Consider the following 21,066-nt stretch of genomic DNA (forward strand, 5'->3'; position numbering starts at 1 on the left):
GTGCTACCCTAAATCTGCTGACCTCTGTGCCCTGCAACATTAGCTCTATGCTAACTTCAGGAGCTTTAAATCACCTCATGCTCCTTTTCATAACAACTTTGAATGGTGTGCACATAGAGGTCAGCATTTTAGTTATCTTCTTAGTACTTTGTAACCATCACCAGGGAGTTTATTTACTATTCAACTGAATGTTGTGCCAGGTAAAATGTTTGGTTTGCAAAGCACGTTTGAATGTCTCTGAAATAGATATCTCAGTTTCTCATCAAGCCAGTTTGAACCCTGGCAACAATGTTGATATGCCAGTGTACGCAGTGAGAGCTAATGTATCCAAAGACTGTAGTCCTTTGTTTTTCCTACCTGTTTTTTTTTTTTTTTTTTTTTTTTTTTTTACAACAGCAATACTGACTTAATAAGAGAAGAGAACAGAGAACTGGTCCCAACACCTAGCAGCCTGTGCTCCAGAGTGCCCTGGGGATGAGACTCAAGTGAAGGCCTATTTCTACAGTAGTGCAGGTATGATTTGCGCTTTTTTAACTCTATGCACAATATTTTCTTCTCTTTTAATTTAAGACCTTTCAAATCTTTTCCTACTATCATTTTTTTAGTATGTAAGTATTAAGTTAGTGTATCTTTGGATTGTATTACTTTAGAATGTTTGATTCTCAAAATTGTGTTTAAGTTGCTGACTTCTGCTTCATAAAAATATCATTAAATGTATTTTGGCTTCACATTAGGGTAGATTTCCAGCAATTTCTGAAATGACCCCACAGATACTTCTGCCATTTTACATTGTGTATTTATGTAAGATAGGATTCTCAACATTGACAATTACAAAATTAGGCATCAAATAACTTAGAAAATGTTGACTATGCTTTATGTCCCATGTGTCAAATACTCAGTTAAGATTTAATTCTTTATGTCCAAAAAATAAGCCCATCCATCTCATTAGCATACAAATAGGCTTCCATCTTTAACAAATGCTATAAAACCTTATGTGTATCAAAATCTGTTTTAAATAAATTTGTTTTTCATTATCTGTAAATGTTTGTTTCTCTAGTATCTAATACTGCTGTTCTATGAATAGAATCTTTACATAAGATCCTTCAAGGGACACACAGAATCCAACCTACAGCATTAACCACTCAGCTTTTATGTCCATTTATAATGACAGAAAATCATGGTGACTCCTACAATATATTTAATATGTATTTAATATTTACAAGTCTAAATTATCTGTACACTAATCTTGGAGATGGATGTATTGACAAGCAAAGGAAAACTGAATCAATCTCTGTATCATTCAAGTTCAGTTTGCTCAATTTTTGTATGAAATAAATGAAATAAATTAATAAATACTTGATAATTCTAAGCTAACAGTACAATAAGATTTTCATAACTCTTTAATGCTATTATTTTCTTTTATTAAGTATACAATCCACTAATATCTTTGTATTCCATATCTTCAGATTCAACAAACTGCAGATAAAAAGAAAATATTTGGGAAATATGCCAGGGTAAAAACTCTGTAAATAAAATGCTTGCCTTGCAAGCATGAGTACCAGAGTTCAATATACAAAGTACACACACAGACACACACACACAGAGACACAGACAGACAGACAGACAGACAGACACACACACATACACACATACACACACACACACACACACACACACACACACACACACACACACACAGGCACACACAGAAGCTGGGGAGAGGAATCTGTAGGTAAGGACAGCTGTTGCCAAACCTGAATACCTGAGCTTGATCCTTGGGACTCGTAGAAGGAGACTACAAGATGCATACTATGATATGCACATATGCACATATATACCCGACACTAAAACATTATAAAAATGTTTTAAAAAGCTAGGCATGATTGTGGTGTTTTTGTAATCACTGTGCTGTGGTGATGGAGCCACGAGGGCTCCTGGTGCTTGCTACCTACCCAAAAGCCTTACTTGGTGCACTCAAGTCCAGAGAGAGACCCTGTCTCAAAAAATATATAAATGATTCCTACGAAACAATGCCCAATATTGTCCTCTGACTCCCCATCTCACACATAACACATACACAAAAATAATGTTGCAGGGGAGGAATTGCAGCTGTACTGGACGTGTGAAAACTCTTTCCACTATTCCTAGGGCAATGGAACCTAACAAGCATCACATGGCACTTGCATGGTATTCAGTATTCTAATTCATCTACAAGGGCTTTAAGGCTTTAAGAGTGTGTGCACAGCCTATACACAAATGCTACGCCATTTTAATCAAGGAAGCACTTTTTTACATTTTCCAAATGTGGCCCCTTTGTGCCCAAGAAATCTCCATGTAGCTCAAGATACAGAGATATATAAAATAAGAAATAAGACAATGTTTTTATAAACATGTGGCCATGAACCTTCACAAAGTGGTACCTAATGAGAGATCCTTGAGTTTAGGGATGTGCCTTCTCTTCTCCTATATTAGATGTGACCATTGTTTTCCACACATGCTCCCACCATGCTGGGCCACCATCTGCTACTCTCACCAGAAGCCAAATCAGTGGGGGCAGGCATCCAATGTTAAATTTTCAATCCCTAAAATTTAAATAAAAGATAAACAAATTCTCCACTTTATAAGTAGCCGGCAGGGTCAGACAGTTTGTCTCAGTGGTGAGTGCTGAGGAACAGTCACTCGAGCCTGACATAAATGAAAACAACTTTCCCTGTATCTTCTCCATCACCTGATACTACCTTTTGTCATTTGTGTCCTGTTAATCCAAATATCTAAACATTTCTCTGTCCTTTAATTTGTCTAAAATACAGTTGTGAACATGCTACTCACTTGCTAAGAATGCATGATGAGAGTGGAATCTGTGTGTGGTGTGTAAGGCTTTTTACAGTCTCACTTCATGCCACCTGCTTGTGTTCACACTGCATTCCAGTCCAGGAGGCTTTTCTTCACAAGGCTCATCCTGCTTTATTTTGTTCCCCCATGCTTTATCATATTCTGTGACTTCTGGTTCCAATTTCTTTTATTTATTTATTTATTTATTTATTTATTTATTTATTTATTTATTTATTTATTTACCAAGTGAAGTATCTCATTTGTCATGTCACTTTCAAAAGTTGACTTCTGAATGGGCAGAACTCCGGGCTTCTTTTTATTTTTATTATGCGCCGAGAGCACATCTCCTAGCACAAGATTGTGTGTGCTCTGAGAAGTCCTGCTTCGTGCCCTGTTGATCTCTGTATTACCAGTATCCAGCCTGGCAAATTGCAAGTCAGGTAATATATCCCAAATTATTTGATGTTGAATGCATGAATGATTATGTGCTTATAATCTATTTTCTTTCTTTCAACTTTTAATTTATTTTGTGCCTAGGTCTGTCTACACAGCCAGGCTGATTTTGAACTCATGATTCTCTGGTTTTTATATCCTGAGTGCTGGCCTGACAGGCAGGGACCACCATGCCCAGAGGACAGTCAACTTCAAACACTGAACCGTTTCACTGTTCTGAATATTTTAACACTTGAAATGGAAATGGATGGCCTTCTCAACCCCTTGAAATCTAATGTGAGTCTTTTCATCTTAACACCCCTGAAATATCAAATAATCAACAAATGTATTTAGAATGGACCAATTTATTAATACCTGTGGTTCCTGGACCCTGTAAGCAAAATTGCAAGTAAGTTTTCTTTTAAAAAATTTTTTATTGATTCTTTGTGGATTTCATATCATGCATTCTGAAACCACTTATCTTCCCACCCCCTCGAATCCACCCTTTGTCTTTGTAACACCCCCTAATCAAAACCAAATTTAACATAAATACCAAAACCCAAAATGGCCTTTGTTGCAGTATTCTTTTCAAGTTTAATAACTTTGAAGGACCTTACACCATGTTTTAAAACAAAATCGTATTTTACTTGTTCACTACGGTTTATTTTGAAGTTTGAGTTACCTATCTCAAACAAATATAATATCACCATCTTTGTCTGTCTAGCCTCTGTTCTTTTCTATGTGTAACATCTTTAAGATTTAAATTAATGTAATTAGATTTAATTAATATAATAAATGTATGTGTAAATGTAGATTTACATTCATGGTAGACTCCAAGGAAGGCCACAGAGGTTCCTGAAAGAAATCATACAAACACATCTCTGCCTTTCTGCCAACACTGAGTCAGTTTATAAGTTATGTACATATTAATGTCCGACATTCTAGAATAGTAACAGATAAATCAAAGTACAAATCGGCACCAAGCATTTTGTCACACTAATCTTTGCAGTATGGTCCAGCCATTTTGACAAACAGAGACAACAGTGAAGGATCCTTACTGTGTAACTAAGGCTGGAGGAGCATCACACTTCTGCAAAGTCGCATCTGTTTGTAGAGCAAGTTCAGATTTAAAGAGATACCTAAGGACACCAAGTATGATATTAAAAAAGCGGGGGTAGGGGGGGAAATAGATCCTTAAGGAAATTTGATGTTTAACAAAGACTAGCACTAGTGTGAAGAAAAGTGTTCCAAAAGCTGCAGGGAAATCCATAAATAAGAAGCTAAAAAAAGTCTATGGGATAAATGATTAAAAGGCAGCTTCTTTGATGTGATTAAAAGCTAATCTTTTCAAATTCATGGAAAATGGCTGTCGGAAGTCTGGAGATGGGATACAGCTTCATGAGAATGGAGGTCTAGTAAATGCAGACATGAAAATGATATATTTTTGGAAAACAATTTTATTGTAAAGTTAACATTTTTAATATTTTTAAAATTAATATTTAAATGTCATTTGAAATAAAAGGCAATTACTTAAATATTAAGGAATTTAAGCACAAATTTAAGCCATAGGCATGCCTTTACAACTGTTTTAATTGTTGTGTATTTTATACCTGTATCTGTATTAATTTGACAGTTTTTTTCTAGTGATAAAGAACTATACGAAAATATAAGTCAATATGCAGTTAATATTTTATGTTATTAATTCCATATGCTTCAAGGGATCCTTTCAGTTATTTTAGTTGGTGTCTGATCATTCATTTTGGGGACGTTCTGTAACTGATTCTGGATGGTTCAGTGTTTTTTTTTTATGTATAAGAGTGAAGGTCCCTCTGGCAGGAGTGACTGCAGATAGTGAGGATTCATTCTGATGCTTTTCCTTGGATTTCCTTGGACTGGGTTTCAGCCTGATGGAAGCCACTGATCTTATACTTGCATTGGTTGAAATTCAGTTTTCCCTGAAGTCTTTCACAACATGGTTCTGAGTTTTAAAAAAATGCATTTTGAACTTTATAACTATATACTGACATTTTGTTTAAAAACCAGAGATGCATCTCAAAATCAAATTTAGACACATCTACAGACGTGGTTGTTGGGGCCTCCTCTGAGAGCTTGCACATGTGAACAATCACTACTTTGCACTTGTGTTACTCACGCTGTTTGATTTTGAGAATACCACATAATGTACGGAAAAAGATTTCATAGACTCTTAAAATTGTAATAGAACTGGTATGACCATTCACTTTGTCTTACTTAAGTGAAGTACTGGAGAAGGCAATATATGCCCCTGGGAAGCTTGCTGATGCTCTTTCGTACCTGGAGGCTGAAAGACCAGCCACAGCCACCATTGCCTGGCTCAGAGTCCATACCCTCTTAGTCTGTGGGGCAAACAGCATGGGAAGTGAAACAGCATAGAGGTTGTGCTCTCACTGGGAGACAACATCCAACCAAATAGCTAGGAAAAGCAAGACAGCAGAGCACAGACTCACACCCCAGCCCAGGTGAGCGTGTTGAGACAGAATCTTCACTCCCTTCCCATGTGAGCGGTGACATGATGTAGCGGTTACATAGATAATCAGCTAAAACCCTGGGAGGGATTTTCTTGATTGGGCCATCTGAGGTGGGAAGACCTTCTCTAAGTTTGCACAACATTTTTCTGGTAGTAGTCCACATAAAGACAGAAGGAAGCTTTTGCTTTTTGCTTGTTTGCTTTCTCTCTTGCTAGAAAGTCCCTCTCTCCTGCTGCTGATGCATTCCTTCACTGGTGTTAGAAGCCACTTCTTCAGGATGTTAGCAAAGACAGAAGATGAGCAGCTCTCTAGAACTTCTCTGGGACTCCAGCATCAGAGAGAGATGGTTGAGACATCTAGTCTCCTGGACTGAACAACTAACTACTAGATTCTTGGACTTTCCATTAGGAGGCAACTATTGTTGGACTACCTGGACCATATCCTATAAGTCATCCTAGTTAATGTATATATTTATTTGTTCTGTTCCTTTAGTGAACCATGACTAACACATATGGTGAAGATTTGGTGCCATCTTTACAGCAATGGCATACCTCAAAGATGGGGCATCAGTTTTCTTTATCTTTTTTATTTTTTCTTTTCCACTATTTTTAGTGCTCTATCTAAAGAATTATTTCTATCCCATTTAACTCTGTTCCCTCTTTTTATACTTTTTGACTTTCTATGATTACTGACCTTTTTAGATCCTTTTGGGTAAGAATTACTAACTCAGAAAAGAGCAGATGAAATATTTAGACAACTAAGCTTTCTTTTGTCTTTTCCATCATGTTCTCTTCCTTCATTTTTATACATCTCTTATCTAACCTAGTTTTGTGAGCCAACTTTGTCTGCCCTGTTTCCTCCCCTTACATTTTTATCTTTCTGGCACAGATGATCCAGTTTGTTGTGTTTTGGTTTGGACCTGGACATTTTCCCTTCTGCAATCTTCTTGAGGATTGGGCTCTTTAAACTATCTTATTGCATTTCTGCCTGTCTTTCTCCTGTATGCTTGTCTGGTAGTGTCTCATCTCCCCATTTCTTTTCCATTATTCCACTTGTACTTAGTTTCTCCCTTTTGTTTGTTCTGTTTTGCTCTAATATCAATGACTAGTCCTAATTGCTTATTTTCTTTAGGTCCTACACTAATCACTAATATTTTGGTGGGCACCAAAAATCATCATTCTTTTGTCCTCAACATTATTACCATCAACAATGCTACTGTTTCTACTTATACTGGTACTGTCTTTACAACACAAGCTCATTGATCAGTTGTGGTTATATCTTTTATATTCCTTGATCAGAGTAATGCTTTTGCCACTGCTCTGTAGTTGGAAGGTTCCTCAGCCACTTGTATAATAATCTTCCAGAGACTTGACATTATTTACAAACTCTACGACCTATGGCAGGCTTCCTGCTAGCCTGCTCTTATAACTTAACCCTTTTTATTAACCTGTAAGTTGCCATATGGCCATGGCTTACCAGTATTTTCACATCTTGCTTCTCCTGGTGGTGCTGGCGTCTGTTCTGCCTCTCTTTCTTCTTCCTGTCTCTCTCTCTTCAATTTCCTGCCTACCTATAACCTGTCTTGCCATAGGCCAAATGGCTTTATTTATCAAGCAATCAGAGCAACACATATTCACAGAAAGACAGCCTACAGCACTGCTCCAATGCCGAAATAAAGCATTTTTATTTCAGTACCTATGTGGAAGGAAGGTGGACCTCAGGACTTCCCATGAGGTAAGAGCTAAACTAAGAAGGCTAAACTAAAGCTGAAGTCACTGTGAAAAGGAGAGTTTTGTTAATTTTGTTTGTTTTGGAGACAAATGATATTAGAAGCAAACAGAAAGGATCACATGCGAGTTAAACAGATCATAATGGGATAGAATTCAGAAGTTTTTTGAAAAACTAATTTTCTAAGCTAATTTTCATGTTGCATGAAAAAAGCTTCCTGTGAGGTAATGGTGGACACAGCCCTCACTTATTATTTTATTGCATTAGTTTCAATGAACCTGGTGATAGTGTCTGCAATTTCTTGTGATTTCTTAAGGCTGGAGATAGAAGTGTGTCTCTTCTGTCATCACAGTGCTTTTCTGTCCCCAAGTCCAGTAAGTTTCTCTTTCCAATCTGTATGGGTATTGATCAGCAAATGCCCTGACAGGAATGGAAAGCCAGTTTTCAATGACAAGTCCATGGGCATATGATTAGATTTCATTTTGCCTACTTTATACATAGTTTCCATTGGTTATTCAGACAGAGGCCATGTTTAGAAGGCTTTGGTTTTAAACTGGTGTAAATTGCTTCACATTAGCTCACAGCAAGTAAATTACCAAGTCAGCTAAACTCTACAATTTGATTCAATGACTGTTAAAATTGTAATATTGCAGCCATAATTCCTAAGGAAATCTCAGGGACTTGATTTTTTTTTTGAGCTATCAGATTGTAAAAGAATGATTTTAAGAAGTGATTTGAAAAATCTTTGCAGAGAATCATAGAAACTCCTGGAAGGATTTCTATTTACCCTCTTTCCAGCTGGGGAGTTCGGAAGCTTCCCTTTTCACTCATCACTAGATGAAGGTATTGACTTAAAGTTCTGCATCAATACTAACCTGATGGCTGTTGCCTGTTGTATGATCTTATGTGTGCATTTGAATAGAAAAAAAAAACTACTCACATATTCACTCCCAATTACCCCCTCTCTCTCTGGTTAAAGGAATTTTTAAATACTGTCCTATCCTACCAACATTTCAATCAGTCAGGATCCACTGGTCACCATAATCATTTCTTGATTACCCCAGGACTGAACGCATTGTTTTGGGCCACACATGCACGTGTGATTGCTGTTGTGAATTGTACATCCGGGCTGCATTTCTTCTGCTTTTGGCATAGCTCATGTTCTGGGTAGTGTCTGCATTTTCTCATGCAGCTGCTCTCTCTCTTTTCTGCTGTTTATTGGTAGGTCATTTGAGACAGACGTGTTCTCAACTGTCAGGTCTCATTTTTTCACAGATAGTGTAACAACATTTTCATTGAAAGCCACATGTCTTCCTTCAATCTTTGTTATTTTTTCCCCCAAAGTCTCAGGAAGAGTGGTTCCTAAAACATAATAATGCACCGTGTTTCTATTGGTCCTAAAGTGAGAATTTTCTCATGGAACAAAAAGTGAGACTTTTCTTATAGTATCCACCTCTTAATGCATTTGGGCTCAAAATTCCTTTAGAAGTTGAATATAGTTGCAGGGCTCTATAATCCAGACGTGAAGATGATCCCTTCAGAGTAAAACAGTATCCCTGATTTGGAAGACCTTAAAGTTGGAAGCTCAAACCCCTATCATTACTGAAGTAATACCACATTGACCATCACCTCTTGGGTAATCTGTTGGGCAATTTCTTGAAGTGTGAGTCACATAAATATGTGACATATTTATTAAGTGGTTGATCTTATTGCTGAGAAATAGTCATAAAGATTATTCTACCAGCAATACACATATTTTTTTTTTATCAAATTCAGTTTTGGAGACTTAAAACACAGTAGCTTTGTAATACAGACTTCTTTTATTATTCTAATAAATAAATAAGCTGCATAAATATTTAAGGATACTGTAAATCACAATGATCAAAAGATATTTCTAGTTTAAGAACAACACTATTGTAGCACAGAACAGGAATAATGTGTCTAAATGGACTGCTTAAAGCAGAATATGACTACGGTATATTGTGAATTGTTCTTTCTGTACCTCCTCCCTCCTTCCCTCCTTTCTTCGTCTTCCCCTCATTTTTTCCACCCTCCCTTCCTTTTTTCATCTCTTCCCTTTTGTCAATCTCATGTAGCCCAGGCTGGTCTGGAACTCACTATGAAGCTGAAGATGACCTTGGACATTTGATCCTTGTGCCTTAACCTCCCAGGTGACTGAACGGCAAGTGTGTACCATCATACCCAGTCTGTGCAGTGCCTGAGATCAAACGTGGGCTTGCATGTGTGTGGGCAACCACTGTGTCACCTGAACTACATCCTCAGACCCCTTGAGTCGCTCTTTCTGTCATTTGAGTAGGCATACTATTTCACATGAAAAGTGCAGTGTGCCTGACCTGGTCAAAATAAAAGATGTGGATTCCATTGCTGTGGAACGTCGTTATGTATGCTGTGAATGAGTACTGTTCTGATAATATGGGTTGATAAATAAAATGCTGATTGGCCAGTAGCCAGGTAGGAAGTATAGGTGGGATAAGCAAACAAAACTTCTGGGAAGAGGAAGGCTGAGTCAGGAGTTGCCAGTCAGACACAGAGGAAGCAAGATGACAAGGCCGAATTGAGAAAAGGAACCAAGCCACATGGTTAAACATAGATAAAAATTATGGGTTAATTTAAGTGTAAGAGCTAGTCAGTAATAAGCCTGAGCTAATGACCAAGCAATTATAGTATAAGGTTCTGAGTGATTATTTTATAAGGGGACCACGGGACTGTGGGGGCCTGGCAGAACCAGAGAAACTTTCCAGATACATTCAGTTTTCTTGATTCGTCTGTTCTTGCCTGTTATTCTTTAAGACTTATTTTAATTTAGTTTACTTACTTAATTTACTTTATGTATTTATGGAAAATAAAATAAAATCTGTGGCAGTTAATTTTACCTGTTAACTGGGCCATGCATGCAATGTTGAAATATTTGTTTGAACATTCTGGGGTGGTGTGTTTGGGGTGTTTCTGGATGAGATTAGCATCTGGGTCAGCAGACAGAGGAAAACAGACTGCTCTCTTATGTGGGTGAGCCTCCTTGGCCAGTCAACAGAAGACTGAAAGAGAGAAAAAAATTATGATTGACTCTATTGCAAGTAGGACAGAGTTCTTCCACCCTGCACTTCTTTCAGGCTTGTGCATTACCAGAGCTCTTGGTCTTCAGGACTTTGAACTCAGGTTAGAACTCTGTGCTGCTGCCTCTCCTGGGCCTTTAGTTGGCTAAATCTGGGACAGCTCAGCATTTACTTGAACGAGCTAATTCCTTGTAATAAAACTTCATCTGTTTTATGCTATAGATACTTCCATATTAATCTCTATATCAGTAAATTTATCTTTCTAATATATAAAGAACATATATCCTAGTATATATGTGTATATAATATATACACTATCTATAAACAGATACAGATACACCATTGCTGTGATAAAGCCATGGCCAGAATCAACATGGGGAGGTGATTTGGCTTACATGGCTGAATTACAGTCCATCATGAAGGGAAATCAGTGCAGGGTCTCCTCAAGGCACGAGCTGAAGCAAAGGCCATGGAGGAATGCTGTTTATTGACTTGTTCCTCAGGGCTTGCTCCCTATACCTTTCTTACACATCCCAGAACTACCTTCCCAGGGTTGGTACTGACACAGTGGGCTGGGCCCTCCCACATCAATCATTAGTCAAGAAAATGCCCCATAAACTTTCCTCCAGGCAAATCTGCTAGAGTAAGTTTCTCAACTGAGGTTCCCTCTTCCCTGATGACTCTGGCATGTGTCAACTTGACAGACACTAACCAGCACAGTCGTGTGTGTGTGTGTGTGTGTGTGTGTGTGTGTGTGTGTGTGTGTGTGTGTGTCTTTTCTGGAGAATCCAGATTAATATATAATTGATATTTTATTTAGAACAAGTCCTCAGTAGTTTAGTCAGAATTCAGTGGGAGAAACCCAAACCCAAAATATTCCCTTTCCCTGTGCCAATTAGTATTCCCATCTCCAAGCTTTCCTCAATATAAAATAGTCAAATAGCAAGAGAAGAGTTAAAGATATCAAACATCCTCATGGGTGTCCTGACCCTTCATCTGTGCACCAATGTGTTTTTTGTCAACATTTTGACATTGCTGCTAACATTAAGAGTATGTACGGGTGAATAAATTTCTACTCTTATTCCTTTCTCTAAGTTTCTTACTAAAAAATTTGTAGACAAGCATGGATATTTAGAAAATTGTGAATATTTAGAGTTACTGGCATGCATTTTCCTAACTGAGGCCTAGCAAAAACATACACTGCCTTCTCTCTGCTTGAATCCTGGAAGAATTTTTTTATTGGTATCTAGTTATCCCCATGCTCCTTGCATTTTCATGCTTTGTGTTGATATTTTTAACTGCTTGAGATGGCCTGTAACCATCATTTTGAAGTGATTTCTCATGTTGAAATGTGCAAGAGGACCTGCCATATCTGCGGAGGATATAGGCTGACTGGCTCAGTTTCATTCTGATATTAATTGTAGTGGGATAGACCATTAATGTAATGTAAATTAATAAGAACTGTATTGCAGTTCTTTAAACAGAATCACATGTAAAGTCAGGTTATCTATGGATCAGTTGATTAAAATATCTTCACCACGGTCTTATGGAAGTTGATTCTGCCTACCTCAGGAGGACAATCTTTTAGTGTTTTCTAATCAGTTTTCATGAAGATTTTACACACCATAACCATTATGGTAACAAGAGTCAGTTGGATGTAATAAAAAGTATGGAGGAGAAAGTTGTAAGGCCTACCCCCAGGTTATCATTGCACCTATACTTAAATTGGTTATCCTGATCCAGCTTCCAGATACATTTTCTCCATCTGTGTAATAGACAATTCCAAACTGTGAAAAAATACACATATGTGTAACATTGCTTTGTAAATGGAAACACTGTAACAGAGGCAGTGCAAGTGTTTTTTTATATGGCAGAAATATAGTAGATATTTAATAATTCTTATTGTTAGCTAATGATTAATAAGATAATTTAATTCGGACTTTCATAAGAAGAGATATCATGTTGTTCAGTTGTTCGGACAGCGTACATCTGGAATTCAAATTCATTTTAAGAAGCATTGTCTCCTCTGCATGTTTTCAACTTGTCACAGCCCATAGTACATTACACAAGAGCAAAATTAAGGACCATTGTGGGCTCACTGGCATTGGCATCCTTTGTTGTCTTTGACCAACTCACTTCATCTACTAACACATAAATCTCTGCTACTCTCCAAGCTGCAAAGTCAATTTAGCTGAGAAAGAATAAAGCTCGAATTCTGTTCTGCCTCCTGCATCACCAGCAAAATTGATAGGCCAGTTACGTTTTGATAGTAGAATATTTATTTTCAGCGACAAGTATCGATGACGTAAAAACTTCAGCAATCACACCTTCAGTTAGTCTTGGATGGAGATTGGGAAAAAAATGGAAATCCTTAATGAAAGTAAATGCATAACATTAAAATGGTAGTTTTAGTATTATATATCTGGTGGTTTTTATTTGCTGAGAAGAGGGTAACTACATTTATATAAAAGCAGTAGATTTGGCAGAAAGGTGGACCTTGTCTTTTATGGAACTATACTTATTTATTATTTTGTTCGTTGGAACACGTCTCACTTGTGCAAGTCTGGATGGCTCAGAATTCACTATGTAGAGCAGGTTGGCCTGGAATTCACAAAGATTCCCTCTGCCTCCAGAGTGCTGGGATTGGGACTATATTCTTAAGGTTGCAGCCAGTCATAGAAGCTGACAGAGTAACATATGATACATTCCAAGTACTTGTTTGGGTCAATGAGGAACCCATAGGCTTGTTATTAGAAATTATGATTTTTGAAGTTTGTTTTCTGTATTCCTGTGCTTATCACATCATCTATCACAACTTTTTTAAATGTTTCTTTCTCAGCCACCCACAAATAGATGGGAGAGAGTTGCATGGAACAGATTTTCAGTAAGTTATAGATGAAAAACTTTCACAGGCCGGGCAGTGGTGGTGCACACCTTTAATTCCAGCACTTGGGAGGCAGAGGCAAGCAGATATTTCCAAGTTTGAGGCCAGCCTGGTCTGCAAGGAGAGTTTTATGACAGCCAGAACTGTTAAACAGAGAAAACCTGTCTCAAAAAAACAAAAAAAAATTCATAGGATAGTTCAGTCTCCTCAGTGAATATGCACATCACTTCACATTCAAGAAAAGGGAAATTTGGTATCCATCATTGGTAGTATTATACATAGGGATTTTTGTGTCTCCAAACAAATCACTGATGATATACACCATGGAGTTGGTAGAGGGATGCCAGAAAAAGAGGAAGCCTCAGGAATAAGTTTTTCATTGCAATTCCAACTTCTCTCTTTAAAAATAGCAAATAGGATCAGGCAGGGGGAAGATGAAGGAAGAGAGTGCTGGGAGAGACACCTGGAACTGGGGAGCATTTCAGGGGTAAGGTAGAAATCTAGCACAGTGGAAATTCCCAGGAATTTACCAGGGTGATCCTACATAAGAATCCTAGTAATGGGGGAATACAGAGCCTGAACCAGCCATCTCTTGTAACCAGGCAAGTCTTCTGGTGAAGAAATTTGAACACCAACCCAGTCACAAAACCTTTGACCTACAATTTGTCCTACCTTCAAGATGTGCTTGAATAAAGGTGACACAAAATTGTTAGAGAGGCCTATCAATGACTGGTCCATCTTGAGACCAACGCAAAGAGAGAGAGAGAGCCCATCCCTGACACTGCCTGGAGAGCAAGGAACCAGAGGATGGGTAGCCTAGAGACCTACCAAACATGGCTGGCAAAAAAAGTCAGTGAAATGATTCCTAATGATATTCTGCTATACTATAGACCAGAGCCTAGCATAATCAGGGAGGCTTCACGCAGCAACTGATGGAAACAGATGCAGACCCACAGCCAAACACTAGGAAGAACTCAGGGAATCCTGAAGGAGTGGGGTATGAAGGATTGTAGGAACCAGAGAGATTAAGGACACCACAAGGAAAACCCACAGGATCAACTAACCTTGGTACATTGGGGCTCACAAAGAACAAACTGACAACCAGGGAGCCTTCATGGGACTGACCTAGGCCTCTGCATACATGTTACAGTTGTGTAGATTGGTCTTCTTGTGGCACTCCTAATGATGGTGGTGGTGGTGGGGAATGTCTCTGACACTTTTGCCTGCTTTGGGGATCCTTTTCCTCCTCCTGGGTTGCCTTGTCCAGGCTTATTATGGGGGAGGATTCCTAGTCTTATTGCAACTTGATATACCATGTTTGATTGATATCCCTGGGAGGGCTGCCCTTTTCTGAAGGGAAATAGAGGAGGGGTGGGTTGAGGGGAGAGGAAATGTTGGGGAGGGAAGGGACTGGAAGGAGAGGAGGGAGGGGAAACTAGGGTCGTGATGTAGTACATGAAAGAATAAAACAAAACAAAACCAGTCACTGATAAAACGGGTCTTCTATTCTGACTCTGTACTTGTACATATGAAAAGATCACTAGAAATCTTATTACTCATTTGTTCCAGTGGGACTAATGGAGGCAATTGGTATGAATGAAATTAGTCGAGGAAAATGAAGTCACTGATTAAGTTAGCATAATAGTTTATCTGTCTCAAATGCATTAGCTTTTATGTCTCAGTGGTATAACTTAATTTTAATTAAATTTTTAATTTTTTTTTTGAGACAGAGTCTCACTGTTGTCCTGGCCACCTGGAACTTGCTATGTAGCATCCTGGACAAGACCATGACGATCTTGAATTCACAGATATCTGTCCGTGTCTGCCTCTGGAGTGCTGGGATTAAGGGCATATGTCACCATGCCTAGTGGGATGACTTCATAGTAACATATTTCTGTTTGTTTATGATTAACTATAAATTAAAATTTCAAACACTGCATTCTGAAATATTTTGGAAAAACAATGCTTGGAAATATCCACAGATATATTCCAATCTACAAAGTTACTATTTTGCAATAACTATTAAGCCACTCATACTTGTCCATTTTATGTTTATATGACAGAAACCTTTGCCTACAATTATCTAATGTTTTTCTGGGAATGGTCATCTACTCACTTTTTCCTAGAAGTTCAAGTAAGGGATTAATGAAGAATAGGCATAAAATCCCAATGAGTTCTTCCACAGACCATTTTCTCCTTTGCATTATTATTATTTTTTTTTAACAAACACTCTCTATGTGCTGATATGGAGATAAAGGTTTTTTTGTGAATACTGGTTGTGACTTTTTAAACATAGGGTATCACACACACACACACACACACACACACAGCACATATAGGAGTACCAATTACTTTCTCATTGTTGTAACTAGTACCTGAGGAACAGCAACACCAGGGATGAAGATTTATAGTTTAAGAAGGGTACAGTCCACCGTGGAGGGAAAGCCATGGCTGCGGGAGTGTGAGGTGGCTGGTCACATAGCGTCCCCATTTAGGAGGCAGAGAGTAATGGTGATGCTGTTTCGCTCACTTTCTCCCTCCCTATTCAGATCAGGACACTAGCCCATAGGTGAGCACTACAGACATTCAGAGGGTGTCCTTCCTGCTCAGTTAACCCTTTCTGGAAACACTCTTATTAGACATACCCAAACATGTGTTTCCATGGTGATTTTAAATCCATTAAACTGAAAATGATTAACCACTACACAGAGAAAGGGCCTGAGTGCAGATAATAGTCATGATGAGGACATTTGACTTTCACATTTAAAAAGACAGGGAAATGATGGCTGTCACAGTTGTTCAGACTGTAGGTCATTTCAGGAAGGCAAAATCACTGAGTTGATATAACACTCCTTGTCTAATGAATGGCTACGTCCCAGCTGTCTGACAACCCACTTCTTTATTTTCCTTCAGAGAACAAATGGAGAAAAATAATATTTAACTTGGTAATGTGAAAAGCTGACACAGAGCTGCCAATCTCGGACTCATCTCTACAGGATGTATCACAATGGGCTATAGGGATAGTTTATGGGTAAGGATGTTCTTTGCTCTTCTAAAAACCTGAGTTTGGATTTCAGCACACACAATTGGTAGCTCACAATTGTAATTCCCTGTAACTCTAGCTTTGGGAGATCCAACATCTTTTTCTGGCCTCTTAGGCTACCACATTCATGTATACACAGATACATGCACAGATATACACATAATTATAAAAATATATTAAAAATAGAGACGGAAATGGAACAGAGAAATAAGATAGTTCTAATTGGCTCTGAGGCATCGACTTTATGTTGCCACATAGATTGGAGCTCTCATCCCAGCAACAAAAGTGCTTCCTGTATATAGAGGAGGGAATTATAATTTCCTCATAAAGTTAAAATTGGAACAAATATTTTGTACATGTCTCTTATTTGTTATTGGGAGATGCTATGGTTATAAATCCAAAGCCAAACATACATTCCCTTTGGACTGATTCAAACCTAGGGTTCCTGTTTATAAGTAAATAATCCCATTTTTATACTCTGTGGTTCCTTGATGATTTTTGTAATCTGCTTGTACACAAAGGAACCCAGACCTGTTTATAAAACTGTAACTGATGGTGGCTGTGTGACTGAGCTAACCTGGCAGAGTGCTAGAGAAAGAACACTGGGAAAGTGCACTGCTTGTATATTTAAAGGAAAAGGGAAGTCAACGACAAATACTGTATTGCATTAATGTTTATAATTATCTTAACATTTTCAGTTCCAAAGACATCTCTTCACTGCACACAATTCATTTGCTTTACTGTTTGCATATCTGTATGTGCGTGGAGCACTCAGCTTCTTTGTCTGCCTGTTCTGTTGTTATGAATCCACTAATTCCTCAACAGAAAGAGCACACAATCTACATATCTAATGAACTGGAGACAAGGAAGCAGATGATTGCAGGTGTCAAGAAACAATGCCTTCCCTAGCTCTGCCCTTTAATGTTTACAGATGTTCACTCCTCACTGTAGCTGACAGGTGAGAGGTGGATGGTTGCTACACACTTCCTGTCAACAGTGACACCACAGTGGGGTGGGTTTTGCAGTAGTGTCAGATGTCAGATGCAGGGGAGGTTGTTGAGGTAGAAGCTTGTATGTATCAACTGGCTTCTGTTAAAGGAACAAGAAGGTCAAAGATCCCTCCCCCACCCATTTCTCTTCAACCTTTTTCTCCATTCCTCCAAGAAAGTGAATTTGACTTACAACACTCACTTTAGCTTTCTGGAAACTCAGTACTTAATCTTTGAAGACTAGTATCCAGTAACTCAGACCAGGGTTTTAGCCCTGAGTCCTTTTTAGGGCAACATAATTAGAAACAAAACATCTCCACTCAGTAAATCTCTTGAGGAAAGTAGAGGGCACCATGCCGCTGAGAGGACAGAGCAGACACCATAACAGGCTGCTCAGTCTTCTCTTAGAGATCAGGCTTCAATTTCAGTTTCCTGAGACTGAACAGGCAGTTTCTGAGAGAGCCACAAATAAAGGACAATCAGTTGCCAATACCCCTGACAGCAAGGACAAGGAGGTCTGGTACATGCAATATCAGGTCAGTCTAGGCCAGGTCTGAGCCACAGTCAGCAAGCTCAAAGTGATAATCAAATAAAGACAAAGCCTGGGACTTGTCCATGCCTGCCCCCAAATGGAGAAACTGTAGCCTTAACTAGCCCCTGCCAGACCTAGCCAATTAGAACATACTAAAGATGATTGCCACTCGCTTAAGCCAATTGTAGATAAAGTGACCTAGCTGCCTTAGGGCTTCCCCTTGGCTGTGCTTAAAAGGAGCCTGCAAGTTCCTCTCAGGGTTGTTATCATTTTGCCTTTGTGTGAGATGGCCGGCCTCAGCATGCTAGAAACTTTCTCAAGGTAATAAACACTCTTGCTGATTACAAATGTGGATGGTGGTCTTTTGTGGGACTTCTTCAGGACCCTAACTGTAGCTGGAGTTTTCCTGTGTCCCATTTGGCCCATGGTCAGGACAAATCTCTCACCTGCCAGTCCTGTAGCCGCTTGGACCCAAGTAAACGCACAGAGGCTTATATTAATTAAAACTGTATGACTGTGGCAGGCTTCTTGCTATCTAGTTCTTATATCTTAAATCAACCCATTTCTATAAATCTATACCTTGCCATGTTGCTTGTGGCTTACTGGTATCTTTACATCTTACTTTTTATGGTGGCAGTGGCTGGCAGCGTCTCCTGACTCAGCCTTCCTCTTCCCAGAATTCTCCTCTCTGCTTATCCTGCCTATACTATACTTCCTGCCTGGCTACTGGACAATCAGTGTTTTATTTATCAACCAATCAGAGCAACACATTCACAGCATACAGAACGACATCCCCAGCCCCTAACATCACCATTCAGCATCATCATGTAGTGACATGGGACTAGAGATAAGCAAGCAAAGTCAACAGCAGCACAGTAGCCACAGTCTCCAGTATGGCTAAACAGACTGTGGTATAAGCAGTAAGGTCCCCACTTCATAGGTGACAAAGCTGGGCTTCAGGAATCATTAGCTTCCTCACTTGGGAAATGAGGGTCTTAACTTCATCTTAGAATATTTACCTTTAGAATATTTACAGCTTGTACATACTTGGAAGTATATGTAAATCTTCAAAAACGAAGGGTTTTTTTTGGCAACTTTGGGGTTCAGGAATGTCTTCCTCAGGAAAGTGGGTGCCTTCCTGCCCCACTCCCCTTTATCTTTGATATGCCTGGCTTCACTATGCTTTTCTCATACTTCCCTTTCACTCTGTTCTTTTTTTCCCCCTCTCACTGTCTACTTTGTGGTTTTCCAAATTAAATTGCATAACCAGGAACTGGAGTACATCAGTATATTTCTATTTCTATTATTCCATGATATACATGCTTTCAGTGAAACTGACACTCTATGAGGATATAGTCTTACATAGTGACCCCACTCTGGAATGAAAAGAATTCCTACTCTTTGTGCTTCTGCCAGATATATGTAGATGTTAGTTCCCTCTGAAGAGCCTGCAAGAAACCTTCTCATAGGCAGTGTCTTCACAGGGCAAAAACAGACCATTACCAACAATGTCTGAACCAGGACTCATTAAAAAAAAAAAAAAGCAAGCTCTTTCTCTCTTTTTTTTTTCCTCTCAGAAGGCAAAATTTAAAAAAAAAAGTTCCATTGTTAAATAAAGAGGATCTAGGTCATGTAAATTTCACAAGAGTAATACTGTACTTGTAAATGCTCACTGTAAATACTGAAGCAGTTACCAGTGTGCGACATGCCAAGTGTGCTACCTGGAACACAAAGATAATGCTTAACTTAAAATGCATTATGAGAACTCTCTGCAAATTTAGATATTTATTGAGGATATGAGACAAAAATATCTCATAACACTAGTATTTGAATCTGAATAACTGTGTGTTTTTATGGTTTGAAGTGTGTTTTATGAAGAGAAGTGTGTTTTTGTGGTTTCACTAATTTTAGAGACAATATTATTGCTATTAATTTTAAAGATTATTTTAATTGCTGGAACCTTTTTATTGATGTGTTAGTGAGACATGGAATGTAAAGATGTACCAAGCTGGTGATAGCCTTTTCTGACAGACATCAAGTATTAATTCATTTCCCATTTCTGACTGTGTTCATCAGTGATCAAGAGGTGTACCTACTCACAGTGTGCTTAGGAAGGATCCATTGTTCTATGGAAAACAAGGAAGCTACACATGCTCAGGAGACCTGGAATACGTGTATGGATATTTTCACCCTTCAGGAAGGGGTTTAAGTTGTGTCTGGTAGTGTTTATGGTTTATTAGAAGCTTAATGATGGCCTCAGATGTCTGCTTTCTAAAGAATATGCACCTTCCTAGTCAATTATGGCACTCCTAACACTGTTCCCACCCTCAGCCTTCTTCAATAGTTCTTGTTTTCTCTGTTTCTTTTTGTAGCATTCCCTACAATTTCTAGCCTTCCATGGAATCTCCAATGCTCCACAATTAGTTTTCTTTTCTGATTCTGTATTTTCTTCTTTGAAGTGGACTCCTCTTCCATGTGGCTCTACTCTACATGTCTCAGCTTTTCTTGTCTGTAAGAATGGCCTGCATTTGCATCTATTCTTGTGTTAGCTGACACCAGTTTTCTTTTTTACATTTTAATATTATTATTAAGAGATTTTCTATTCATTTTACATACCAACCACAGGTTCCCCTCTCCTCCCTCCTGCCATCCCCTAGCCTTCCCCCCTCAAGTCACCCCTATTCCCACCTCCTCCAAGGCAAGGTCATCAGGCTGAGCTTCAGGAGTCCAATCAATGAGAGAGAGGAGGGATTCTGAGCAGGAGACATCAAGATCATGATGGGAAAATGTACAGAGATGGGCAGCCAAACTAGTGGAAACACATGAACTGTGGACCAATAGCTGAGGAGCCCCAATGGTACTGGACTAGGCCCTCTGGATAGACGAGACAGTTGTTTAGCTTGAACTGTTTAGGGGGCCCCCTGGCAGGCAGTGGGATTGGGACTAGTCCCTGATAGCCTTTTTCTGATGGCCTTTCCTTCCAATGCTTCCAGTATCATCTTCATTGATATTGGAGCTTTTAACTGAATACAGAATTTTCTTCAT

At 38.8% G+C, this 21,066-nt stretch overlaps 1 long non-coding RNA gene across 5 annotated transcripts in view; it reads left to right on the forward strand.

Moving 5' to 3' along the window:
• The first annotated feature begins 267 nt into the window (after nucleotides 1-267).
• Nucleotides 268-21,066, forward strand: part of LOC121830330 (uncharacterized) — a 41,237-nt gene continuing 20,438 nt past the window's right edge. For 2 of the 5 annotated variants that reach the window (XR_013052355.1, XR_013052358.1), the window contains exons 1-5: nucleotides 268-513; nucleotides 3,370-7,505; nucleotides 8,251-8,342; nucleotides 15,188-15,340; nucleotides 16,371-16,488. This is a non-coding gene — a long non-coding RNA (uncharacterized LOC121830330). The remainder of the gene's footprint in view (nucleotides 514-3,369; nucleotides 7,506-8,250; nucleotides 8,343-15,187; nucleotides 15,341-16,370; nucleotides 16,489-21,066) is intronic. The other 3 variants (XR_013052356.1, XR_013052357.1, XR_006073517.2) reach the window with 3 other exon arrangements.

Source organism: Peromyscus maniculatus, chromosome 6 (genome assembly GCF_049852395.1).
Source record: "Peromyscus maniculatus bairdii isolate BWxNUB_F1_BW_parent chromosome 6, HU_Pman_BW_mat_3.1, whole genome shotgun sequence".
Classification (NCBI taxonomy): Eukaryota; Metazoa; Chordata; class Mammalia; order Rodentia; family Cricetidae; genus Peromyscus; species Peromyscus maniculatus.